General features: G+C 52.1%; 1 protein-coding gene across 4 annotated transcripts in view; it reads left to right on the top strand.

Annotated features, from left to right (window-relative positions):
- diaph2 (diaphanous-related formin 2) overlaps positions 1-23,952 on the top strand; it is a 983,399-nt gene that overhangs the window by 688,032 nt on the left and 271,415 nt on the right. The gene's annotated exons all lie outside the window — the stretch shown is intronic.

The raw sequence follows: 23,952 nt of genomic DNA, 5'->3' as shown, positions 1-23,952 counted from the left end.
TCTGAACTCCAACGAATACAATGCTAACCAATTCTACCTCTCCTCATACGTCAGTCCCGTCATCCCACGAATCAAATCTTTGCTGCACTCCCTCGAGAACAAGAACATCCTTTCTCTGATAAGGAGATCAAAACTGCACACAACATTCAAGGCGTGGCCTCACCAAGGCCCTGTATAATTGCAGCAACATTCCCTGCTCCTGTACTCAAATCCTCTCATTATGGAGGGCAACATATCATTTACCTTCTTTACCGCCTACTGTACCTGCATGCTTACCTTCAGTGACTGGTGTACAAGGGCACCCAGGTCTCGTTGCACATTCCCCTCTCCTAATTCAGATAATAGCCTGCCTTCTCGTATTTGCTACCAAAGTGGATAACCTCGCATTTCTCCAAATTATACTGCATCTGTCATTCATTTACCCGCTTGGTCAACTTATCCAAATCACACTGAAGGATCTCTGCATCCTCTTCACAGCTAACCCTCCACACAACTTGGCACCATCTCCAAATTTGGAGATATATTGCACTTTATTCCCTCAACTAAATCATTAATATATATTGTGAATAGCTAAAGTCCGAGCACCAATTCCTGCGGTGTCCCACAAGTCAGTGCCTGTCAATTTGAAAAAGACCCATTAATTCCTGCTCTATTTCCTTCTCCCAACCAGTTTTCTATCCATCTCAATACACTACCCCGAATCCCATGCCGTTTAATTTTACACACTAATCTCTTATGCAAGACTTTGTCAACAACCTTCTGAAAGTCCAAATGTACCCCATCCGCTGGCTCCCCCTAGTCAACTCTACTGGATACATCTCGAAGTATTCTAGTAGATTTGTCAAGCATGATTTCCCCTTTAAATATCCATGCTGACTCTGTCCAACCCTGCCACTATTTTCTAAACGCCCTGCTATAAAATATTTGATAATGGATTCTAGAAATTTCCCCACTGCTGACATAAGGCATACTGGTCTATAATTCCGTTTCTCTCTACCTCCCTTTTTAAATAGTGGAGTTACATTAGCAACACTCCAATCTGCAGGAACGGTTCCAGAGTCTATAGAATTCTGGAAGATGACCACCAATGCATCCACTATTTCTAGAGCCAATTCCTTAAATAATCTGAGATGTAGATTATCAAGCTCTGGGGATTCATCAGCCTTCAATCCATCAATTTCCCCAACACCGTGGGGCGGGGTTCTCCCGCAATTGGTGGGGCGGCCTGTACCGGTGCCAAGAGCGGCGTGAACCACTCCGGCATCGGGCCGCCCGGAAGTTGCTGGATCCTCCGCACTTCCGGGGGCTAGGCCGGTGCTGGAGGGTTTGGCGCCACGCCAACTGGCACCGAAGGGCTGCCGACGGCCGGCGCGTGTTGGCGCATACGCAGGACTGCTTGCGTGTTCTGGCGCATGAGCAGAATTGCCATCATGTTTCCTGCGCATGCGCAGGGGGCTTCCTCTCCGCGCCGGCCATGGCGGAGCCTTACATAGGCCGGCACAGGCCCGCCCGCAGATCAGTGGGCCCCGATCGCGGGCCTGGCCATCCTGCCACCCCCCCCCCTCCCCGAGGACCCCGCTAGCCGCCCTCCAAGCCAGGTCCTGCTGGGATGGACAATATCTATTTCACGCCGGCGGCACTGGCCGAAAACGGCTGGCCGCTCGGCCCATCGGGGCCTGGCGAATTGCCGGGGGGGCCGCTGCCAATGGCCCCCAACAGGCGTGGCGTCATCCCCGCCCCCGCCCCAAAAACGGCGCCGGAGAATTCGGCAGCCAGCAGCTGAGCGGGATTCACACCGTTCCCCCGGGGATTCTCCAACCCGACGGGGGGGGGGGGGGTCGGAGAATCCCGCCCATTTCTCTACTAATATTGATCTCCTTCAGTTATTCCCTCTCACTAAACCTACATTCTCCAACATTTCTGGCATCTGAGTTGTGTCCTCATTTGTGAAGACAGAGCCAAAGTATGTGTTTAGTTGCTCAGCCATTTCTTTGCCCCCTATTATACAGTTCCCTGTTTCTGACTGTAAGGGACCTACATTTGGCTTCACCAATCTTTTTTTCTTTGTGTTCCGATAGAAACTTTTACAGTCAGTTTTTATTTTCCCTGCAAGCTTACACTCATACTCTATTTTCCCCTACTTAATCAATCTCTTGCTCTTTTATTGCCAAATTCTAAACTGTTCCCAGTCCTCAGACCTGTTGTTTTTCTTGACCAATTTGTATGGTTCTTCCTTGAATCGAATACTATTTCCCTTTTAATCCATGGATTGGCCAACCTCCCATTTTACTTTTGTGCCAGGAATAAACAATTGTTGCAGTTCACCCATGCGCTCCTTGAATGTTTGCCATTGCCCATCTACTGTGATCCCTTTAAGTAACGTTTCCCAATCTATCATCGCCAATTTGAGTCTCATGCCATCGTAGTTTCCATTATTAAGATTCAGGACCCGAGTCTTAGAATCAACTACTTTACTCTCCATCTTGATGAAAAATTCTAAATATTATGGTCACTCATCCCCAAGTATTCTCAGACAACTAGATTGCCAATGATTCCGTTCTCATTACAGTACCCAATCTAGGATGGCCTGCTCTCTAGTTGGATCCTCAACATATTGGTCCAGAAAACCATCCCATATATGCTCTACGTTATTGCGGCTAATTTGATTTGCCCAATCTATATGCAGATTAAAAATAGTGGGTGATAATATTTTCACAGTGAAATATATGTTCCTTTTTTACCAGATAGAACATGATAAATTACCCTGAGATGAAATAGCTCTGTTGAGAGAACAAATCAATCACCAATTACGTATTGACAAAATAAACATTCCAAGGTTATTTCTTTGAGATTGAACATGAGCAGCACAGACCATTCAGTCAGTAAGATGGAGACAGAAATCTACTCAATCCACAAGCTGTGTTCCATTAAATGTCAAATCATGTGACATTAAAACTTGATTAGTATATAGGTCTTTCTATGGGTTTTTATTAAATGAATGATGCACTCTAGTCTGATATTTTAGATTTTTTTTTAAATTTACTCACTTTTGAGTAATTTCTGCCAAAATATATTGAGAAATGAGAACATCTCAGTTCCACCTGCTGCCCCTCCTCACCAACTTTCAGGAATTATACTGTCATTCTTTAAAACCCATTGCAGTAAATACTCAAAGAAATCAAAAATATTTAGTATTTCAGAAAATATATATGTCATAAGAATAGGGCATTTAATGAAGTGTGGTATTTGATTTGACTGTCGCTTGGGTGATCCTTAATAACATTCACTTCATCACTCGTGAGTTTTAACACAATCCCCAATATTAGATTAATCATATATTGGACTCCAGACGATAAGGGATTCCCTATCTACTGAAACAGTGTGACATTGTAAACACCTCACTGACATTTTGCGTTATTCTTTGCGTTTGCATGAGTACTGTGAATGACTATCTTACAGAAGCTCATTTGTAAAGACTGCTTTCTCAGCGACTGATTGATTCACAGTGCACATTAGTGATGAAGGTCAGGTGTAACAGTTTGCGTTTTAATACCATCCTTTGGAGGTAAGAGCTGTGAGCAATCAGTATTCAAGTGCAGATTTATGATATGTGAGCATCACTTTCTCTGATTTTGCTTCAAATGTGCTGCAGGTCCTCTAATGAGCTCATTGGAAGCCCAATAAAGAATAAATGCCTACATTTTGCACTGCCTTAGTTGACATTTCAAACTGGAATTTCAAGCCTTAGATGTATGGAATTCTCCTGCTTCAACATTGTCAGGTGTTATCAATTCCAGGAACATGCACCTAAAGCTCTCCAACCCAAGACACAACATTTCACTGCATGGCACTTTTTTTTAACTAGTCATCATTTTTCAGGACTTCGAAGTGATCGTAAAATCAGAACACTTACATTAGAATTTCTCCCATCTATTGTGCAATTATTATTAATTATAATGTGCTTACCACTCAGAGAAGTGATAAGGATTTCTCATATTTGACTTGGGATACAAAAGAAAATAAGCAATGAATTATTAAGTTATAACCAAATATTACAAAAATGTTGAATCCCATCAGGCAAGGACAGAAAAATGTATCTGCACGCTTTAGCCCCTAATACATAATAAACCACTGTTCCCCACCAACACTACTCCTAACTGTCCCCTCACCAATTTGCTTTTAGCCCATTATATCTGACAAGAGTTATAATGTAGAGGTAAGAAAACTTCTTCCAAATGTTCGAAGCACTTAATAACTTAGTGAATTTTGTATTCTTACTCCTCCTATTCCTAACATGGTGCTACCCTTAGTTCATGTCTAAAATAGTGATCATATTGGCCACTTAATTCCTGACATAATGATTAATGCAAGTGGCTTCTTTAGAGAGGAAGAGAAATCTTGTGGGAGTATTCAGCTTAAAGTGCAGACTTTGATGCAAAGGATATACCAATAGCTATTATACTGCATTGTATTAAATATCCTCATTAGGCCAACATTTCAAACTGTTGGTGCAGTCATAAAGCTCCATTTAATTCATTGGGAGTTGGTGCTTCAAAGCAGTCTGTTAGCTAAAATATGGCTATCAGAAAATGATCACTTATCAGTTCTTGTGCCGCATGCCCATGGAATTTGTTTCTTTGAATAAAGTAGCCTCAGATTGGCCCCAAAGATTACACCAAACACCAGCTTTTATTAAGATCCAAGTACCCACTGCATGATGCATGCAGTCACTGTCTAACCTCCAACACCGGAACAACCCTGGCGAAAAACAAACTCAAAATATAAAACTGAGAGGGTACAATTAACCAAGGATGTTTGATACTTGGGCTCATTTTCTTTTCTATTTCTGTTTAACGCAAGTAAGGTGGAATATTTTGTCTAAAACTGCTTCCCAGACCTGTGTTCTGTATTAAGGACAAGGTTTTTTCCAACCTTTCTTACTGCATTAATTTCCTCTATAGTTCTGTAAGACACTAGGTGTGAAACTAGACTCTTTAGCACTCAGCTTTTCGCTATTTTGCCTCCACAATGACATTTGCAGTGTATGTGTAAACTTTGGTGAGGGTAATTCTGCACATTCAGGCAGCGGAAAGAAAACAAATTTATGCAGAGTAGGCAGGTTGTGTCATTAATGGTAGCATTACCATTTTGAAACACAGTGCACCAGATAATGGGCGCGATTCTCTGATCTTGAGGCTAAGTTTTGACGCCGTCGTAAACGCCGTCGCGTTTCCCGATGGCGTCAAAATGGCCTCAAGACCAGCAATTCTGGCCCCTACAGGGGGCCAGCACGGCACTGGTGCGACCCACGCCGCTCCAGCTGCCGAACCCCGCATCAGATGGGCGCCGCAGGTCCACGCATGCGCGGTGGGACCGGCGCGATTTCCACACATGCGCGGTTTCTCCCTTTTCCGCTCCGGCCTCGATGCAACTTGGCGTAGGGCTACAGGGGTTGGCGCGGAACAAAGGAGGCCCCCAGCCCGCGAGCCCGGCCTGCCGATTAGTGGGCCCCGATCGCGGGCCAGGCCACAGCGGAAGGCCCCCTCTGGGGTCGTACCCCCCCCCCCTCGCCGCTGCCCCCGGACCCTTACACGCCGAGGTCCCGCCGGGTAAGACCAGGTTAGAACAGTGCCGGTGGGACTCGGATTTTTTTGTTATGGCCGCTCTGCCCATCCCGGGTGGAGAATCGCCAGGGCGGCCCCGTAGGGCGGCCCCAGCGCCGCGCCGAAGCGCCAGCGCCAATGGCGCCGATTCTCTGCAGTGTCGGGGCGGCGTGGCGCGTTTCGTGCTGGTCACGGCGATTCTCCGGCCCGGCCCCAGGCTGAGAGAATCCCGCCAAGTGTCTTTTTAATCGGACGCAGCTGAACAATTTTTTTATTTATTCTTTCTTGGGTCGGGCGCATCACTGCTTCGGCCAGCATTAATGTCCAATCTTAATTGCTCTTGAGAAGGTGGTTGTGAGCCCCCTTCTTGAACCGTTGCTGTGCTGTTAGGAAAAGAGTTCCAGTATTATGACCCGGTGACAATGAAGGAACTGTTCCAAGTCAGATTGGTGTGTGGCGTGGAGGGCGACTTGCAGCACACATATGCCCTTGTCCTGGTAGAGGTGCAGTTTTGAAATGTGCTGTCACCGCTGTATTGGTGAGTTGCTGCAGTGCACCTAGCAGATATTGCACACTGCTGCTACTGTGTGTTAGTGGTGGAGAGAATGAATGTTTAAGGTGGTGAATGGGTGTCAATCATGAAGACATAATAATCGCTTATTGTCACAAGTAGGCTTCAATGAATTCACTGTGAAAAGCCCCTAGTCGCCACATCCGGCGCCTGTTCGGGGAGGCCGGTACGGGAATTGAACCCGCGCTGCTGGCCTTGTTTTGAATTACAAGCCAGCTGTTTAGCCCACTGACTGCTTTGTCCTGGATGGTGTCGAGCTTCTTGAGTGTTGCTGGCGCTTCATTCACCCAGGCCAGTGGAGAGCATTAAACCACACTCCTGTCTTGAGCATTGGAGATGGTGGATAAACTTTTAGAAGTCAAGAGGCGAGTTACTCTCATAAAATTCCTTGCCTTTGACCTGCTCTTGGAACCATAATATTTATATGGTTGGTCCAGTTCAGTTTCTGTTCAATGGTAACCCCCAGCATGTTGATAGTGGCAGATTCAGTGATGGTAATGTCATTGAATGTCAAGGGGAGATGATTTACATCTACGGGGTGGTATTTAATTTAATTACACATCTTGATCCCCGTGCCCATTATCAGGCTCTGTTCAATTTCATGACCATTCACCCCTTGCTGAGATGCTTTCTGGTTGGTGATGTCAGTAACATCGCAGTCAAGCCTTATTTTACTCTTACTTACTGACCGTATACATGCTTCTAGCAGGGAGCACTGGTTAATAATCTGTAACTAAAGCTCTTCAATTCTCACCCCAAACCAAATGCTGAATCAGATTCACCACCTTTTCTCCTCTGCAACTGAAAATTAGCTTACGAGAGATCAGACGAACCGTCCTGATCTTTCTCGACTTACCATCTGCTCACGGATATAATGTGCTGAGCCATCAGGATTCTATTAGGTAAAGCTTTTTGATGTATCAAGATAGTCCTTGAAGGAAATTCTCCTGTGTTGCCAATTTCAGACATGATCTCATGAATGTTTCCAAGGGTAGTGGACAGGCACTTCCCCACAGAGTAATATGTTTGATCTGTAGAAATGTGAAGGCACCAAGCATCACTTGACAGCTGGTTTAAAGCAGCAATATTAGAAGTTAGCCATGGATAATTCATGGCCCAGACCAACAGAGGGAAGAAATATAGAATAAATGACCTGAGGAAAATGATACATTCAGTTTTGTTCCGAGGGGAAATTTGAGAGTTTAGTCTTCGTGATAACAGCAATGCAGGTATATTTCACATTTTTGTGCTATTACAGCATTTTAAAATGCAAGTGTTACGAGTATTGTGGCTTGAGTCTATATTTTGCTGCAAAGGATTTGTTTTTCTTTCACTAATTGTCAAGTGGAGAGAAGTTGCCCAGAGTGTCTTCCAGATTGCCTGCAATGCAGTGTTCTTCCTCAAAGTTGTGCTCCTCCACGTTCGCATAGACCAAGGGTGGATAAGCAATGTGTGATGTGTTGGGTACTCTGCTACACAGACGAACCAACACGGTAGCGAATGGTACAACTCAGTTTTATTGCTAACATTTATTTACAGTGGTAAACTGGTGACTGAGATTCGATCATAACCCTAGAATCTGTGGACCTATTCCTAATACTATCTTGTAGTGGCACTCAGCACATGCGCTGTATCGTTCTATGTTCTATGATGGATGTCTGAGTGGCTTGCTATGAGCTCTGTGCCCTGAGCCGTCTCCTGCTGGAATGCTCAGGAAGTGTCGTGTTCCCTGTTTTGTACTGTGTATGCTCTTGCCTGTGATTGGCTGTGGTGTTGTGTGTGTGTTGATTGGTCCATTGATCTGTCCATCAGTATGTATATGCTATGATGTTTACCTGAATATCATGACATCCCCCCCTTTTGTCCAAGAACATGTGCCTATGTGGTTATAAATAGAGATGTGTACTGAGGCCAGCTGAATGTGTGTGTGTGCAATATCTACAGCATGTACATGGGGCTAAACTATATACAAGGGACGATGTCAGTTGCGACATAACAACGAGGTTGTACCATAAACAAAGAACGGGGAAATGTTGAACGACAAAAACAAACTCCTGTAACGACAAGGAAGAACAGAAACATATTAACACCACAGTGGTATTATGAGTTCAATGTACAAACAAGCTCATAAATCCAGTCTAGTAGGTGGGCGACGAATTCGGGTTGACCGCCTCAAGGGTCTGGATCCACCGGCTGAGGAATGGGCCTGGCCACGGGCGACGACGGAAGGGGCATGGTGGCAGGAAGCTCCACAAAGTCGATATCAGGAACAACAGGAGGGCGCGGTGTTGGTGTAAGTTCCCGTAGCGAGCGTGGAAGTAGGCGAAGAGCCCGGCGATTGCGCCTACGAATGGAGCCATCAGGCATGCGAACCAGGAACGAGCGGGGAGCCACGCGTCGGAGAACTTCGGCAGGTGCTGACCAGCCACCTTCTGGTAGGTGGATGCGGACGTCGTCTCCAGGTGCCAGGACGGGAAGATCAGTTGCCCTTGTGTCATATGCCATCTTCTGGCGAGCGCGCTGCTGTTGCATTCTGTGTAGTACCGGAGCATGGTTGGTTGTGGGTACCAGAATGGATGGCACAGTGGTCCTGAGGGCGCAACCCATCAACAGCTGGGCTGGTGAGAGGCCAGTGGCTAGTGGGGCCGAGCGATAGGCCAGCAGGGCTAGGCAGAAATCCGATCCGGCAGCAGCAGCCTTGCAGAGGAGCCGCTTGACAATGTGAACGCCCTTCTCCGCCTTTCCATTGGACTGGGGATGCAGAGGGCTGGACGTCACGTGTGTGAAGCCATACGAAGCAGCAAAGGACGACCATTCCTGGCTGGCAAAACAGGGCCCATTGTCCGACATGACAGTAATCGGGATGCCGTGGCGAGCGAAGGTGTCTTTGCAGGCCCTTATGACAGCGGACGATGTTAAATCGTGCAGGCGTATGACCTCAGGATAGTTGTAAAAGTAATCAATGACGATTACATAGTCCCTGCCAAGTGCGTGAAAAAGGTCCACACCCACCTTCGCCCAGGGGACGTCACCAGCTCATGGGGCTGAAGCGTCTCAGGAGGCTGCGCCGGTTGAAACCTTTGGCAGGTGGGGCAGTTGAGCACCATATTGGCAATGTCATCACTTATGCCCGGCCAGTATATAGCTTCTCGGGCCCTCCGTCTGCACTTCTCGAACCCCAGATGGCCTTCGTGTAGTTGATCGAGGACCAGCTTGTGCATGCTGTGCGGAATCACAATCCGGTCCAGCTTTAGAAGGACACCATCAATGGCGGCCAAGTCGTCTCGGACATTGTAGAACTGCGGGCACTGTCCTTTGAGCCACCCACCCGTCATGTGGCGCATCACCCGTTGTAGAAGGGGGTCAGCTGCAGTTTCCCGACGAATACGGGCCAGACTGGAGTCGTCAGCTGGCAGATTTGCCGATGTGTAGGCCACCTGCGCTTCAACCTGACAGACGAACCCCTCCGAATCGGGCGGTGTGCTCACTGCTCTGGATAGGGCATCCGCAATGATAAGGTCCTTTCCCGGGGTGTAGACCAGTTGGAAGTCATACCTCCTGAGTTTAAGTAGGATGCGCTGGAGGCGATGGGTCATCTCGTTCAGGTCCTTATTTATGATGCTGACCAGGGGGCGATGGTCAGTCTCAACGGTAAACTGGGGGAGACCATACACGTAGTCATGGAACTTGTCTATTCCGGTCAGCAAACCCAGGCACTCCTTCTCGATCTGCGCGTAGCGCTGTTCTGTGGGGGTCATGGCCCGCGAGGCATAGGCGACCGGGACCCATGACGCAGTGTCATCCCGCTGTAGGAGTACCGCCCCAATGCCGGACTGGCTGGCATCAGTCGAAATTTTTGTGTCACGAGATGTGTCGAAAAACACCAATACCGGGGCTGTGGTGAGCTTAATTTTGAGCTCCTCCCATTCCTTCTGGTGTGTAGGCAGCCACTGGAACTCTGTGGACTTCTTGACGAGGTGGCGCAGAGCCGTCGTGTGGGAGGCAAGGTTGGGAATGAACTTCCCCAGGTACTTGACCATGCCTAGGAAGCGTAACACTGCTTTCTTGTCTGCCGGCTGCGGCATGGCTGTAATGGCGCTCACCTTGTCTGCATCCGGACGGACCCCTGACCGGGAAATGTGGTCCCCCAGGAACTTCAGCTCGGTTTGGCCGAAAGAACACTTGGCTCGGTTGAGGCGCAGGCCATTTTCCCGTATGCGCGCAAAGACGCGCTGGAGACGATTGATGTGCTCCTGTGGTGTGGTAGATAAGATGATGACGTCGTCCACGTAGACGCGCACCCCTTCGATGCCCTCCATCATCTGCTCCATGATCCTGTGAAAGACCTCCGATGCCGAGATGATGCCAAATGGCATTCTGTTCTAGCAGAACCTGCCGAAAGGAGTGTTGAAGGTGCACAGCTTTCGGCTGGACTGATCCAGTTGGATCTGCCAAAAACCCTTCGAGGCATCCAGTTTTGTGAAGATTTTAGCCCGGGCCATTTCGCTCGTGATCTCTTTCCATTTGGGTATGGGGTAGTGTTCCCTCATTATGTTGTTGTTGAGGTCTTTTGGATCAATGCAGATCCGGAGCTCGCCGGAGGGCTTCTTAACACACAGCATGGAGCTGACCCATGGCGTGGGCTCCGTGACCCGGGACAGCACCCCTTGGTCCTGGAGATCCTGCAGCTGCTGCTTGAGGCAGTCTTTGAGTGGCGCTGGGACCCTGCGGGGTGGCGTCCGGTTTGAGCCAAATTCTGGAGGTGTAGGGCAGTGTTCCCATGCCCTCGAATGCCTCCTGGTTGTGGGCGAGGAGCGATTGGAGCTGTGCCCTGAATTCTGCATCCAGGAAGTCAGATGTGCCTTCAGGAGACAGAGCGTGGACTCGTTGCACGAGGTGGAGAACCTTGGAGATGCCTGTGCGCCTAGCAGGGAGTCGTTTGATGATCCGACTATCTCGAATGTGAGTGTGGCCGTGTGTGTGTTGTGTGTCACTTGGAGCTGGCAGGATCCCATAGCCGGGATAACGTTCCCATTGTAGTCGACCATCGTGCAACGGGATGGCCGAATGGTGGTCTGACCTTCATGGCGTAGAAGGCTGACCATGCTATGAGGTTGGCGGAGGCGCCAGTGTCCAGACGGAATGTTATCGGTGAGTGGTTGACCGTTAGGGTGGCACACCATTCATCACCCGGATTGACACTGTTCACTTGCAATGGCTGGTGGGTCCTGGCTGGAGACATGCGGTTCCCATCAATGACCGCAACACGGAAGGCGACCCGGTCGTCTGTGTCACTGGTCTGGATATCATCTGGGCACGACTCGTAGTCAGGAGGCTGAATGGTCCGCACGTCCCTGCGAGGTTGTCGGAATTCGGGAACATTGGCAGGTTGAGCTGCTCGACAGCAGGCAGCGTAGTGGCCCATCTTGCCACAGCGGAGGCATTGTCGGTTTCTTGCGGGACATTGCCGCTTTAAATGTGCAGCTCCGCAGTTGCCGCACGTCATGGCGTTCGTTGCGCCACCGTGCATGCGAAGTTCGGTCTTGCGTCGAGCGCGCCTGCGCATCACGTCCCTCTGTGTCAACGTTGTTTTTGGCGCGCACAAACGAGGCCTCGAAAAACACGCGAAATGGCCGCCCTCGTCCGGGCCGCGGGCCGGGAGGAACTCGATCGCCTGGACCCGTTCGGCCTCGAAGGACGCCTGCCTCGCCAATCCGGCCGCGTAGCACCCATGCCGCGCCGATTCGGCCGCCTGAAATTAGGAGTAGCAGCTAGGCGCGTTTTCATGCAGGACACAGGCTTCGATTGCGGAGGCTAGGGTGAGGCCTTTTATTTTTAAGAGCTGCTGGCGTAGGGTGCCCGAGGTGACCACAAAAACGATCTGGTCCCGAATCATGGAATCGGAGGTGGTGTCGTAACCGCAGGACTGCGCGAGGATACGGAGATGCGTGAGGAAGGATTGAAAGGGCTCATCCTTACCCTGCAGGCGCTGCTGGAAGAGATATCTCTCTCAACTCTCGTTGACCTCGACGTTGAAGTGTTGGTCGAGTTTGAGAAGGACCGTCTTGTCCTTGGTCTTGTCCTCACCTTCCGTGAACACCAGAGAGTTGTAGACATGGATGGCGTGTTGACCTGCCGTGGAGAGGAGGATGGCGATCTTTCTGGTGTCCGAAGCGCTCTCCTTTTCGTTGGCTTCCAGGAAGAGCTGGAAGCACTGTTTGAACGGCTTCCAATTGACGCCGAGGTTTCCAGCGATTTGTAGCGGCTGCGGCATGCTGACGGTGTCCATGGCGCAGGATGGCAGATTCCGGAGGATCCGTAGGTAGGTACCACAGTTACTCCTGGTACTATGATGTGTTGGGTACTCTGCTACACAGATGAACCAACACGGTTGCGAATGGTACAACTCAGTTTTATTGCTAACATTTATTTACAGTGGTAAACTGGTTACTGAGGTTCGATCATAACCCTAGAATCTGTGGACCTATTCCTAATACTATCTTGTAGTGGCACTCAGCACATGGTGGATGTCTGAGTGGCTTGCTATGAGCTCTGTGCCCTGAGCTGTCTCCTGCTGGAATGCTCAGGAAGTGTCGTGTTCCCTGTTTTGTACTGTGTATGCTCTTGCCTGTGATTGGCTGTGGTGTTGTGTGTGTGTTGATTGGTCCGTTGATCTGTCCATCAGTATGTATGTGCTGTGATGTTTACCTGAATATCATGACAATGTGTAGCATTGCACTGTTGGCTGATTTTCTCTCACCCTTGTTAGTTCATAACTACTGAGTTACAAATTTGATACAGGCTTCTAATTATGCATTTGTAAGTAAATTTTTATCTATAGCTGCCTTTTCTCTGTCGTCACCCTCACCCCATAAAGGGAAGGTTTTTCCTGATCAAGACATTTAGCCGGTGCCTTGGTGGGAGGAAGTGGACAGATTGTGTTGCTTTTAATGTCTTTCCATCCATATTTTCCCCTTCTAGAATTGTATAGCATAAAAGGAGGCCATTGGCCCAATTGTGAGTGCATCAGTTCTTTTGAAGAGCAATTCAGGTAGTTCCACTCCCAGCTCTTTCCTCATATTCCTGCAATTTTTCTTTCTCTTTTAAGTATTTATCTCTTTTAGGAAGTACTTCTTTCCTATGCCAATAATTCTTTACTAAGGCTATCCAGAGATTTGGTGAAAAAAACAGACATATTAAGTTGCGGTACAGATCAGCCTTGATCTAACTCAACAGTGTGACATGCTGGCAGGGCTGGATGACCTATTCCACTCCTCTTGAGAATATGACTATGATCGGAAATTCATGGTACAATCACAAGCAAACGCCCATATTTTTCAAATTGCACAGCAGGCTAAAACTCAGCTTATATCTGTCGGTTTCCAACAAACAGTGAGAAGTAAAGTGACATGAATTTTATATTTCCAGGGAAAAAATCCTCTTCGGTTATCTGTCATTTTGAATTGTTATTGATCCATACATTAAGAATGTTCTGCTGCTAATCTGGGGCGTCATTCTCCGACCCCCCAGAGGGTCGGAGAATGGCCGTTGGCCGCTGTGAATCCCGCCCCCGCCAGTTGCCGAAGTCTCTGAAGGGAGAAAAGTCGGTGGGGCGTTAATGTCGCCGCTACCGTCGGAGAATGTCACGGGTCTGCGCAAGGCAGCCGATTTTCGGCCTGCCGATATTCTCCCTTCCGGATGGGCCGAAGTCCCGTCGATGTGATGACCGTTCACGTCGACGTAAATTAAACCTCCTTTTCATCGGCGTGACCCTGTGCTCCAGGTTCACGCCGACCAGCGTGGAGGTGAGTGACGGCCTGGGGGGTTGGCTTTGGGCAGGCGATGGCGTGGCCGCAGTCTGAATGCGTGAGGAGAGGTGTGTCTCGGGTTGTGTGTGTGTGTGCGGCGGAGGGGGGGGGTGGTTAGAGTAGGCTGGGCTCCGGGGGAGTGCCGGGAGGGGGTCCGTGCCGGGGTGGAGGTTGGGAGGGGGGTTCGTGCCGGGGTGAAGGTTGGGGGGGTCCTTGCCGCGGTGGAGGTTGGGGGGGGGGTCCGTGCCGGGGAGGGGGATGGGGGGTCTGTGCCGGGGAGGGGGATGGGGGGTCCGTGCCGGGGTGGAGGTTGGGGGGGGTCCGTGCCGGGGTGGAGGTTTGGGGGGGGTCCGTGCCGGGGAGGGGGATGGGGGGGTCCGTGCCGGGGTGGAGGTTGGGGGGGGGGGTCCGTGCCGGGGAGGGGGATGGGGGGGGGGTCCGTGACGGGGTGGAGGTTGGGGGTGGGGTCCGTGCCGGGGAGGGGGATGGGGGGTCCGTGCCGGGGAGGGGGATGGGGGGTCTGTGCCGGGGAGGGGGATGGGGGGTCCGTGCCGGGGTGGAGGTTGGGGGGGGGTCCGTGCCGGGGTGGAGGTTTGGGGGGGGTCCGTGCCGGGAGGGGGATGGGGGTGGTCCGTGCCGGGGTGGAGGTTGGGGGGGGGGGTCCGTGCCGGGGAGGGGGATGGGGGGGGTCCGTGACGGGGTGGAGGTTGGGGGTGGGGTCCGTGCCGGGGAGGGGGATGGGGGGTCCGTGCCGGGGAGGGGGATGGGGGGTCCGTGCCGGGGTGGAGGTTGGGGGGGGTCCGTGCCGGGGTGGAGGTTTGGGGGGGGTCCGTGCCGGGAGGGGGATGGGGGGTGTCCGTGCCGGGGTGGAGGTTGGGGGGGGGGTCCGTGCCGGGGAGGGGGATGGGGGGTCCGTGCCGGGGAGGGGGATGGGGGGTCTGTGCCGGGGAGGGGGATGGGGGGTCCGTGCCGGGGTGGAGGTTGGGGGGGGTCCGTGCCGGGGTGGAGGTTTGGGGGGGGTCCGTGCCGGGAGGGGGATGGGGGTGGTCCGTGCCGGGGTGGAGGTTGGGGGGGGGGTCCGTGCCGGGGAGGGGGATGGGGGGGGTCCGTGACGGGGTGGAGGTTGGGGGTGGGGTCCGTGCCGGGGAGGGGGATGGGGGGTCCGTGCCGGGGAGGGGGATGGGGGGTCCGTGCCGGGGTGGAGGTTGGGGGGGGTCCGTGCCGGGGTGGAGGTTTGGGGGGGGTCCGTGCCGGGAGGGGGATGGGGGGTGTCCGTGCCGGGGTGGAGGTTGGGGGGGGGGTCCGTGCCGGGGAGGGGGATGGGGGGGTGTCCGTGCCGGGGTGGAGGTTGGGGGGGGGGTCCGTGCCGGGGAGGGGGATGGGGGTTCCGTGCCGGGGAGGGGGATGCGAGGGCAAGTGAGTTGGTCCACCTGGCCAGGTGCCAGCCTCCAACAGTTGGACCCATGCGGTCCATGCCACCTGGCTGGGGGGAGGAGGGGATATGGGCAATGATGACATGTCGTCGTTCCCCTCCCCCCCAACAGGCCGTCATGTTTTCCGATCATCCAGCGGTGTTGGCCGCCGTAGCGGCAGCCGCTCATGTCTATGATGCCCTGGATGAGGAGGAGGAGCGTGCCAGAGAGGCGGCGCAGGCTGCCGCAGAGGGACAGGCGGCAGCCGCCCAGGCTGGAGGGACACCTGACCGACAGGACGAGGAGGGGGAGGAGGACGTCGCGGCCCCACGGCAACGGAGGCACCCGAGTGCGCCCCGTGTGTACCGGCCCCAGGCAGTCATACCAGGACCTCACGGACCGGGAATGCAGGAGGAGACTCCGGATGAGGCGGGAAACCGTGGCACACATCTGCCACCTGCTGGCACACCTGTCACCGCGTGGCACTGGCGGGGGACACCCTCTCCCCGTGTCCGTCAAGGTTACGGTGGCCCTGAACTTTTATGCAACAGGGTCATTCCAGGCACCGAGTGGGGACCTGTCCGGCATATTGCAGACATCGGTGCATCGGTGCATCCGGGCAGTGACAGATGCCCTATATGCCATGGCGCACCGCTACATCCGCTTCCCCGTGGACCGGGCCAGCCAAGATGCCCGGGTCGTGGGCTTCTCTGCCGTGGCCGGGTTCCCCATGGTCCAGGGCGCGATCGATGGGATGCACGTCGCCATGCGGCCACCTGCAGATAACAGGGCCGTGTTCACCAATAGGAAGGGGACCTATTCGATGAACATACAGGTGGTCTGCGACCACCGCATGATGATACTGCACGTCTGCGCCCGTTACCCAGGCAGTGTACACGACTCATACGTGTTGTCGCGGTCATCCATCCCCGGCATGTACAAGGGATGCCATCCCCGGCTGAGGGGCTGGTTGCTGGGCGACAGGGGCTACCCATTGCGATCGTGGCTGATGACGCCTATACGGAGGCCACGCAATGAGGCGGAGAACCGCTACAATGATGCCCATGTAGCGACAAGGGGAGTGATAGAGAGGTGCTTTGGCGTGCTGAAGATGCGTTTCAGGTGCCTGGACCTCTCTGGGGGCGCCCTCCAGTATCGGTCAGATAGGGTCGGCCGCATCATTGTGGTGTGCTGCGTCCTGCACAACATAGCCCAGCAGAGGGGTGATGTGCCGCAGGCAGAGGAGGGCGGAGTGGAGGAGCAGCAGGAAGAGGCGCAGTCCTCCCCAGATGAGGGGGATGGGGGTAATGGTCAGGGCAGACGGGGTAGACACAGGCGGGTGGCTGTCCACCGTTACCGGCTGGCCCAGCGGGCACGGGACAGACTGATAGCCGCCCGCTTCACTGACTAGATGGGCGTGGGAATCGGGTAGTATGGCCACAGACCGCACACCATGGCAACAGCCGACCACCCACACCCCCCACTCATCCACCCACCCAGAACCCTCACCCCCCTCCCCAACCCCACCCACCCCACCCGCATGCACACCACCCCCCCCCCCATTGCCGATCCACCTGCGGCACAACGGGCCGGGCTCACACAGTTGCGGGTGGACGCGTGTCTATTGCAGGCCATGGAGGATGATGACAACCCGCCCTGCGGTGAGCTCCTGGCTCTACATCGTTGGACTATGTCTGACCCATGGCCACAGTACTACCATCCACCCGGACCATCCCTGCATGCGGCTGTGACACTGCAGCGCACGGTCCCGTCCTCTGCCCGGGGGATGTTGATGGCGGCCCAGGGGGAAGGGGGCAGACTCACCTGGGGCTGACGTAAGACCACCCTTCACACACACACTTGCGCTCAACGTACATGACACCCCCGCACGCTTTGGACAGAGCACAAAGGCAGCTTCTGTAGGTGTAACATTGACTTTAATAACCAAAGGAGTTCATGCACGTGCCCTAGCCCCTAAAACTCATCTGTGCCCTGCACCCGTGCCAACTTACTCAGTGTCTAATTGTTTGGCCTTACGGGCCCTTTGACTACGTCTACGTGGTTCCCCAGACAGTACAGCAGAACTGGAGGTGGACTCCTGTGATTCCTGCCCTCTGACACTGGATCCCTTTGGCGGCCGTTTCCTGGGGCGTCCTGGCCTAGATGGGCCAGGCTGCGGCCCGGGCGACTGGGATGGCGAGCTGCCAGCCTGTCCTGCCCGTTGCCCACCCGATGCACCTGGGACGGAAGGGGGGGGGAGTCCGAGGTGTTGCGGTGTACCGGGACCTCCCCTACAGGGGGAGCCGGGACGGACCACACCACCTCCTCCTCCCTCGGGGTGCCCGATGGCCCCCGGGCCTCTACATGGGTGGGGGATGCGAACGGACTGGCCATGCAACACCCCCCCCCAACATCTGGCGCTGTCAGTCCTGGAGGCCCGTGCTGGTATCGACAGGGGTTTGCAGCCATGGAGCCCAGGGGGTTGGCAAACCCTGTCTGTGACAGTGCGACGCCGGCTCGCACATGGCCACTGGCGCCGATGCCCTCAGCGATGGCCTGCAGAGACTGGGCCATGGCCTGCTGAGACTGGGCCATGGCCTGCAGAGACTGGGCTATGGCGTTGAGCGCCTCTGCCATATGGCGCTGGCACTGGCTCATGGCCTCCTGTGAGAGGGCAGCCATTTCCTGGGCCACAGACGCCGCCTGCACGGAAAGCCCCAGGCCTCGCAAACCGTTCCCCATGTCTGACACCGTCGCACCCATTGCCTCCACCGCGGACGCCACCCGTGCGGTGTCAGCTTGGGTGGCACGCATGACAGGCACCACTCCCAGCTCCTGGACGCGGGTGGACTCCTCCACCTGCGACTGCAGCCGCCGCAAGTCGCCCGTCACCCTCTTCGCTCGTCTCCGGGTCGGTGGTTGCATTGGATCTATGTGTGGGTGTGGTAACTCCAGGAACCCGGGATCCATCTGGGCGGCAGATGTTCGCTTGGGCTGGGCTGCCCTCCGACCGCCCGGCCCCTCTGCTGCTCCTACCTCCACCTGCTGTACCGGGACGGCTGTGTTGTGCGCACCAGTGAGTGTACCAGACGCCTCATCACTAAAGTGCCCAACCGAGGTGAGTGTTTCTGCGATGGTGGAGGGTGTTGGTGACAGCAGTGGCGTTGTGTCGTGCTCTTCGTCCCACTCTGAGTCCATGGCACTTTGGGGTGGGGGTTCGTCTCCACCCATCCACTCTGAGTCACTGTCCGGTATTTCGTCTTCCTGGGTAGTGCTGTCCCGGGTAGGGGTGTCCTGGGCAGTGCTGTCCCGGGTAGTGGTGTCCCGGGTAGTGGTGTCCCGGGTAGTGGTGTCCCGGGCAGTGGTGTCCCGGGCAGTGGTGTCCCGGGCAGTGGTGTCCCGGGCAGTGGTGTCCCGGGCAGTGGTGTCCCGGGCAGTGGTGTCCCGGGCAGTGGTGTCCCGGGCAGTGGTGTCCCGGGTAGTGGTGTCCTGGGTAGTGGTGTCCTGGCTCGGATGTGACGGGGGCCTGTGGCTGCCCCCCTCGTCGCTGGGTGGTCGCTCCCGCACGTGACGGGGGTGTCGTCTCCCTGTTGCTCCAGGTCTCTCCGTCTCCCGTGGCCTCCGAGGGGCATCCTGCGGGCGTCGCATGCTGGAGGGTGCGGGTCTCTCCGTCTCCCGTGGTGTGAGAGGGGCATCCTGCGGGCGTCGCATGCTGGAGGGTGCGGGTCTCTCCGTCTCCCGTGGTGTACGAGGGGCATCCTGCGGGCGTCGCATGCTGGAGGGTTCATGTCTCTCCGTCTCCCGTGGCCTCCGAGGTGCATCCTGCGGGCGGTCTGCATCTGCGGGGATGGGTGCCTGGACGTTTGGTCCTGCGATACACAATGAAGCATGCATGGTTAGACATCAGGCAGTGATCAGGTGATATGGGGAGGGGGATATAGGGGAGGGGGGGATATGGGGACGGGCTGTCGGTGGCTCACTTGCTACTATGCCCCCGACCTCTGCATCAGCAACCTCCCGGTCGTCAGGTCCGCCAGCCAGTTCCAGGGCCCTTTCCTCGTGTACGGTCAGTGGCCTCTCATCAGCGGGGCCTCCTTCGGTCCTCACATGCTCCCTATTGTTGTGTGTGTGCTTATCCTGTGGGGGGGGGGGGTGGTGGCAGGGGTAAAAGGCAACACTGTTAGGCAGGTATATGAATGCACGCCATTGGTTGCGTGTGCATTGCAGAGGTTAAGGTTAGGGCTGGATTCACTTGGGGATATGGGGGATATGGGGGAGGGGGGATATGGCGGAGGGGGTATATGGGGGAGGGGGGGATATGGGGGATATTGTGGAGGGGGGATATGGGAGAGGGGGGGATATGGGGGAGGGGGGATTATGGGGGAGGGGGGATTATGGGGGAGGGGGGGATATGGGGAGGGGGGGATATTGTGGATATTGTGGAGGGGGATATGGGAGAGGGGGGGATATGGGAGAGGGGGGGATATGGGAGAGGGGGGGATATGGGAGAGGGGGGATTATGGGGATATGGGGGAGGGGGGATATGGGGAGGGGGGATATGGGGGATATTGTGGAGGGGGATATGGGAGAGGGGGGGGATATGGGAGAGGGGGGATATGGGAGAGGGGGGATATGGGGAGGGGGGATTATGGGGATATGGGGGAGGGGGGATATGGGAGAGGGGGGATATGGGAGAGGGGGGATATGGGCAGCTCACCCTGCCTGCTCTGACGAGGTCGGTCACCTTCTTGTGGTGTCAGGGCCGCAGCGGTGACGGCCTCTGCCACTTCCCTCCACAGACGCCGGCTGTGGCGTGGGGCAACTCTGCGGCCGTGCCCGGGATACAGGGCGTCCCTCCTCTGCTCCACCGCGTCCAGGAGCGCCTCCACATCCCGTGACTCGAACCTCGGGGCTGAGCGGCGGCCAGCCATCCAGTCAGGTGTTGCGGTCGGGTGGGGGGGAGCAGCGCGGCCTTATGAGCCGTCACGCCGTGCGGCGCGTATGACGCTGCACGGCGTGAACCACTGCGCAAGCGCGGATCCCGTTACGTCGCTGCTAGCCCATTTCGGGCCGGAGACCTTCGACCCATTTTTCCGACGTGACGCAAGTCGGATTTGCGCCGTTTTTTTGCGCCGATCGGCGGACTTTCCGCCGATAACGGAGAATTTCGCCCCTGGTTCCTCAACCTATTCATGATTAAATTGTTCACAACATAATTCTGTACAAAATTGGCAATCAAATTCTGGTTTTTAGAATGGCTGGCCAGCTCCTAGATTTGAGGAACAAGACCATATCTTCTACTAGGCAGTTTTGCAGCCCTCTGACTTCAACAACTTCAGACTTTAACTATAAGTTCTTGTTTATTTTTCTCAAGATGGAATGTTGTCAATAGGGGATAAGTAGGCGAGCATTTATGAAATGGAGAGCGAGAGCATGTTGTTGCTTAGGGTGGGGGGTCCTCTGTTAAAACACTATGCTGGCTGTGTGGTCTGCACTCCCAACAAGAACTTACATAGCATCTTTTTTTAACTACACAAAACATCCAAGGCACTTCACAGGATCATGAGAAAAAATTAAACCAGCTCTGTAATAAGATATTAGGTCAGATGATCAAAAGCTTGGTCAAAGGTAGGTTTAAAGCATTGTCTTACAGGAGGAAAGTAAATAAAGAAGCAGAGAGGTATAGAATGGAAATTCCAGAGCTTGCAGACTATGGGCAACTGATGGCTCAGCCACCAATGGTAGAGTGGTTAATATCAGGAATGCTCAAGAGGCCAGAATTTTAGATGAATGCATCTATGAGGCTGGAAGAAGTTACAGAAAAAAGAGCGTCAAGGAAGGATTTTAAAACCAGGTTCAGAATTTTTAAATCAAGACAGTGCTTGGCGTCAATCTGCTTTTCTATCGGGCTCCTAAACCATTAAAGACTGCTGTGTGTGGCGTTTGATTTTTTTGCGTTGTGCAGCCTATTGTCTTGTATCAGTTCTCCCAGTTAACTATCTCCTGTTTTCCACTCAGTCATGGAGAGATCATACTATTTATTTTCTTATCTGTGTATCCATCCTTCTCCCACTTTCTCTGACAAAGAGTTCAAAAGCTTCAGATGATAACCTTGCCTCTCCAAAAATATTGCTTGATCTGATGAGAATTTTCAGAACTTTGTTTTTCAAATTTCTAGCATCAGTATTTTGCTTTTCGCTAAAAGAATGAACTAATTTTAGTTGGCCTAAAATTCAATCTGATGTTTATGCAACAAAAAAAAACAATTCAATGTTTGCTACAGTATCACAAGTGCATCTCATGTAATTTTTAATGACTCATGAATCTGCCTGTCCTGTGCTTTCTACATTTCTGACTCTAGATGAGTGGCAGGTCAGATGATTGGTCAGAATATAAAGAACAGCAGAGAATTATGAAAAAGTTAATCAAGAAAAAGAAACTAGAGTATGAGAGGAAGCTAGCTCGGAAGGTAAAAATAGCAAAAGTTTCTACCGATATTTATGTGAATGAGTCACAAAAGATTATCAGGTGCAGCATGTAATCAAGAAGGAGTGGAATACTGTCCTTTATTAAGAGAGGAATAAAAGTAAAGATCTTATGCTACAGGGCATTGGTGAGACCACATTTCAAATACTGTGTGCAGTTTTGACCTCCTTATTAAGGAAGGATGCAAATGCATTGGAGGCAGTTCAGAGGAGATTTACTAGGTTGTTACTGGAATGTGCAGGTTGTCTTATGAGGATAGATTTGAGAAGTTGGGATTGAGTTTAGAAGCGAGGGGGGGGAGACTTGATTGAAGTATTTAAGATCCTAAATGCTATTGACAAGATGGACGTTGAAAGAATGTTTCCTCTTCTGGGTGAGTCCAGAACTGTTTTGAAATTACGGGTCAACCTTATACTACATAGATGAGGAGAAATTTTTTGTTGAGAGGGTTGTGCGACTTTGGGACTTTAAACCTAAAAGGTGGTGGAAGTAGGGTCATTGAATATTTTTAAGGCAGAGGTAAATAGACAGGGATAGGAAATCAAAATGTAGATGGAGAATGTATTCAATACAAAGCTATCAACCATGATCTTATTGAATGTTGGAGCAGGCGCAAAGGGGCTAAATGGCTTGCTTCGACTGCTATTTTGTATGTTGGTGATGTTAAACGCAATTCTCCAGATCATGAGATGGATCTGTCACTGACGGTCTCTCAACTGCAAACATTGCTCTTTAAGCACAAGGATTTTCAATGATTGCAATAATGCAAGCACAATGTTTTTCCCATTGTATTTTCTACCTTATTATGTTATGTGTCCAAACGGAAATGTATTTATATAAAAGCCAAAAATTGGAAAACAGTGGAAGAAATTGTTGTGTGTTCCTTCCTACCTGTCCTTTTATTGTTGTGCTGTTTAGTCACCTTTGACATTGACTTATGTTAAATTGTCTGGATTCCGGAATTTATTTAAAATCTTTTATGTGCCAGCCTTTAATGCCATAGGTTAATTAGAGATTAATTGATCTTGATTAATTTCTTGAGCTTGGCAGCTGCTTGGTTTTTCTTCTTGGGAAGTGTTAACGTCATCTCAAGATTATAAAAATCATCGGAAATATGCCATCTACTCTGGACTTGATTTTAAATATACACTAGTCAATCTCCCTGATATTGTGCATGGGCAATTTAAGACCAAGTCCATTCCTCAGGGGAAATGGATTTTTAGAATGGGGAAAATTGCAACAGGTCATGCGGATGTAATTCGGTGCCCATTTTGAAGTTTCTGTCCTAATCTTTATGTTGCTGATAGTTTCTGATACATATTTAAAGTTAAGTAGCAACCCATGCAACAATTTCGAACCTGAAAGTTGGTTGAAATAGATAATCATATAGCGGCAGGGTAGTGCAGTGGATAGCACTGCTGCCTCACGGTATCGAGGGCCTGAGTTCAATCCCGGGCATGGGTTTGATCACGGCCCCCAGTCACTGTCCATGTGGAGTTTGCACATCATCCCCGTGTCTGCGTGGGTCTCGCCCTCAAAACCCAAAGATGTGCAGGGTAGGTGGATTGTCCTCGCTAAATTGTCCCTTAACAATATTAATTTCTTAATAAAAAGAAATGAAAAAAGAGATAGATAATCATTTGTTTGAAGATTTGGCCCAAATTTTCCAGTCCTGCAAGCCGCAGGACAGAAATATGATGGACTTCAGGCTGGGAGACCCAGAAAATTCCGCCCGATAGGCCAGGCTCTGAGTAATGAATAATTTAGATGCTACAGTGCCTTCACTGTCAGAAGGCTGTAATTACAGCATAACTAGTTTACATGGGCATTTACTATTATGAACATTAACATGGGAATTTAGAACGGAAAACATTAATGGGATGTACACTTAAATGTAACATTTAAAAATATATTTAGTTGTAAATTTTTGTCAGTATGTTTAACATTAACAACAAAGGCACCTCAAGTTCCGGGAATCAAAAAATCTATTTCCATATTGAGCAAGTGCGTTACCAGATTCTGAGGATATAACTTCAACAGCTAAACGCACTTACTTCATTTAAAAAAATAAT

The sequence above is a fragment of the Scyliorhinus torazame genome, chromosome 5, assembly GCF_047496885.1.
Source record: "Scyliorhinus torazame isolate Kashiwa2021f chromosome 5, sScyTor2.1, whole genome shotgun sequence".
NCBI lineage: Eukaryota > Metazoa > Chordata > Chondrichthyes > Carcharhiniformes > Scyliorhinidae > Scyliorhinus > Scyliorhinus torazame.
The sequence above is the reverse complement of the archived record's forward strand: the minus strand, read 5'-3'. Positions and strand labels throughout refer to the sequence as shown.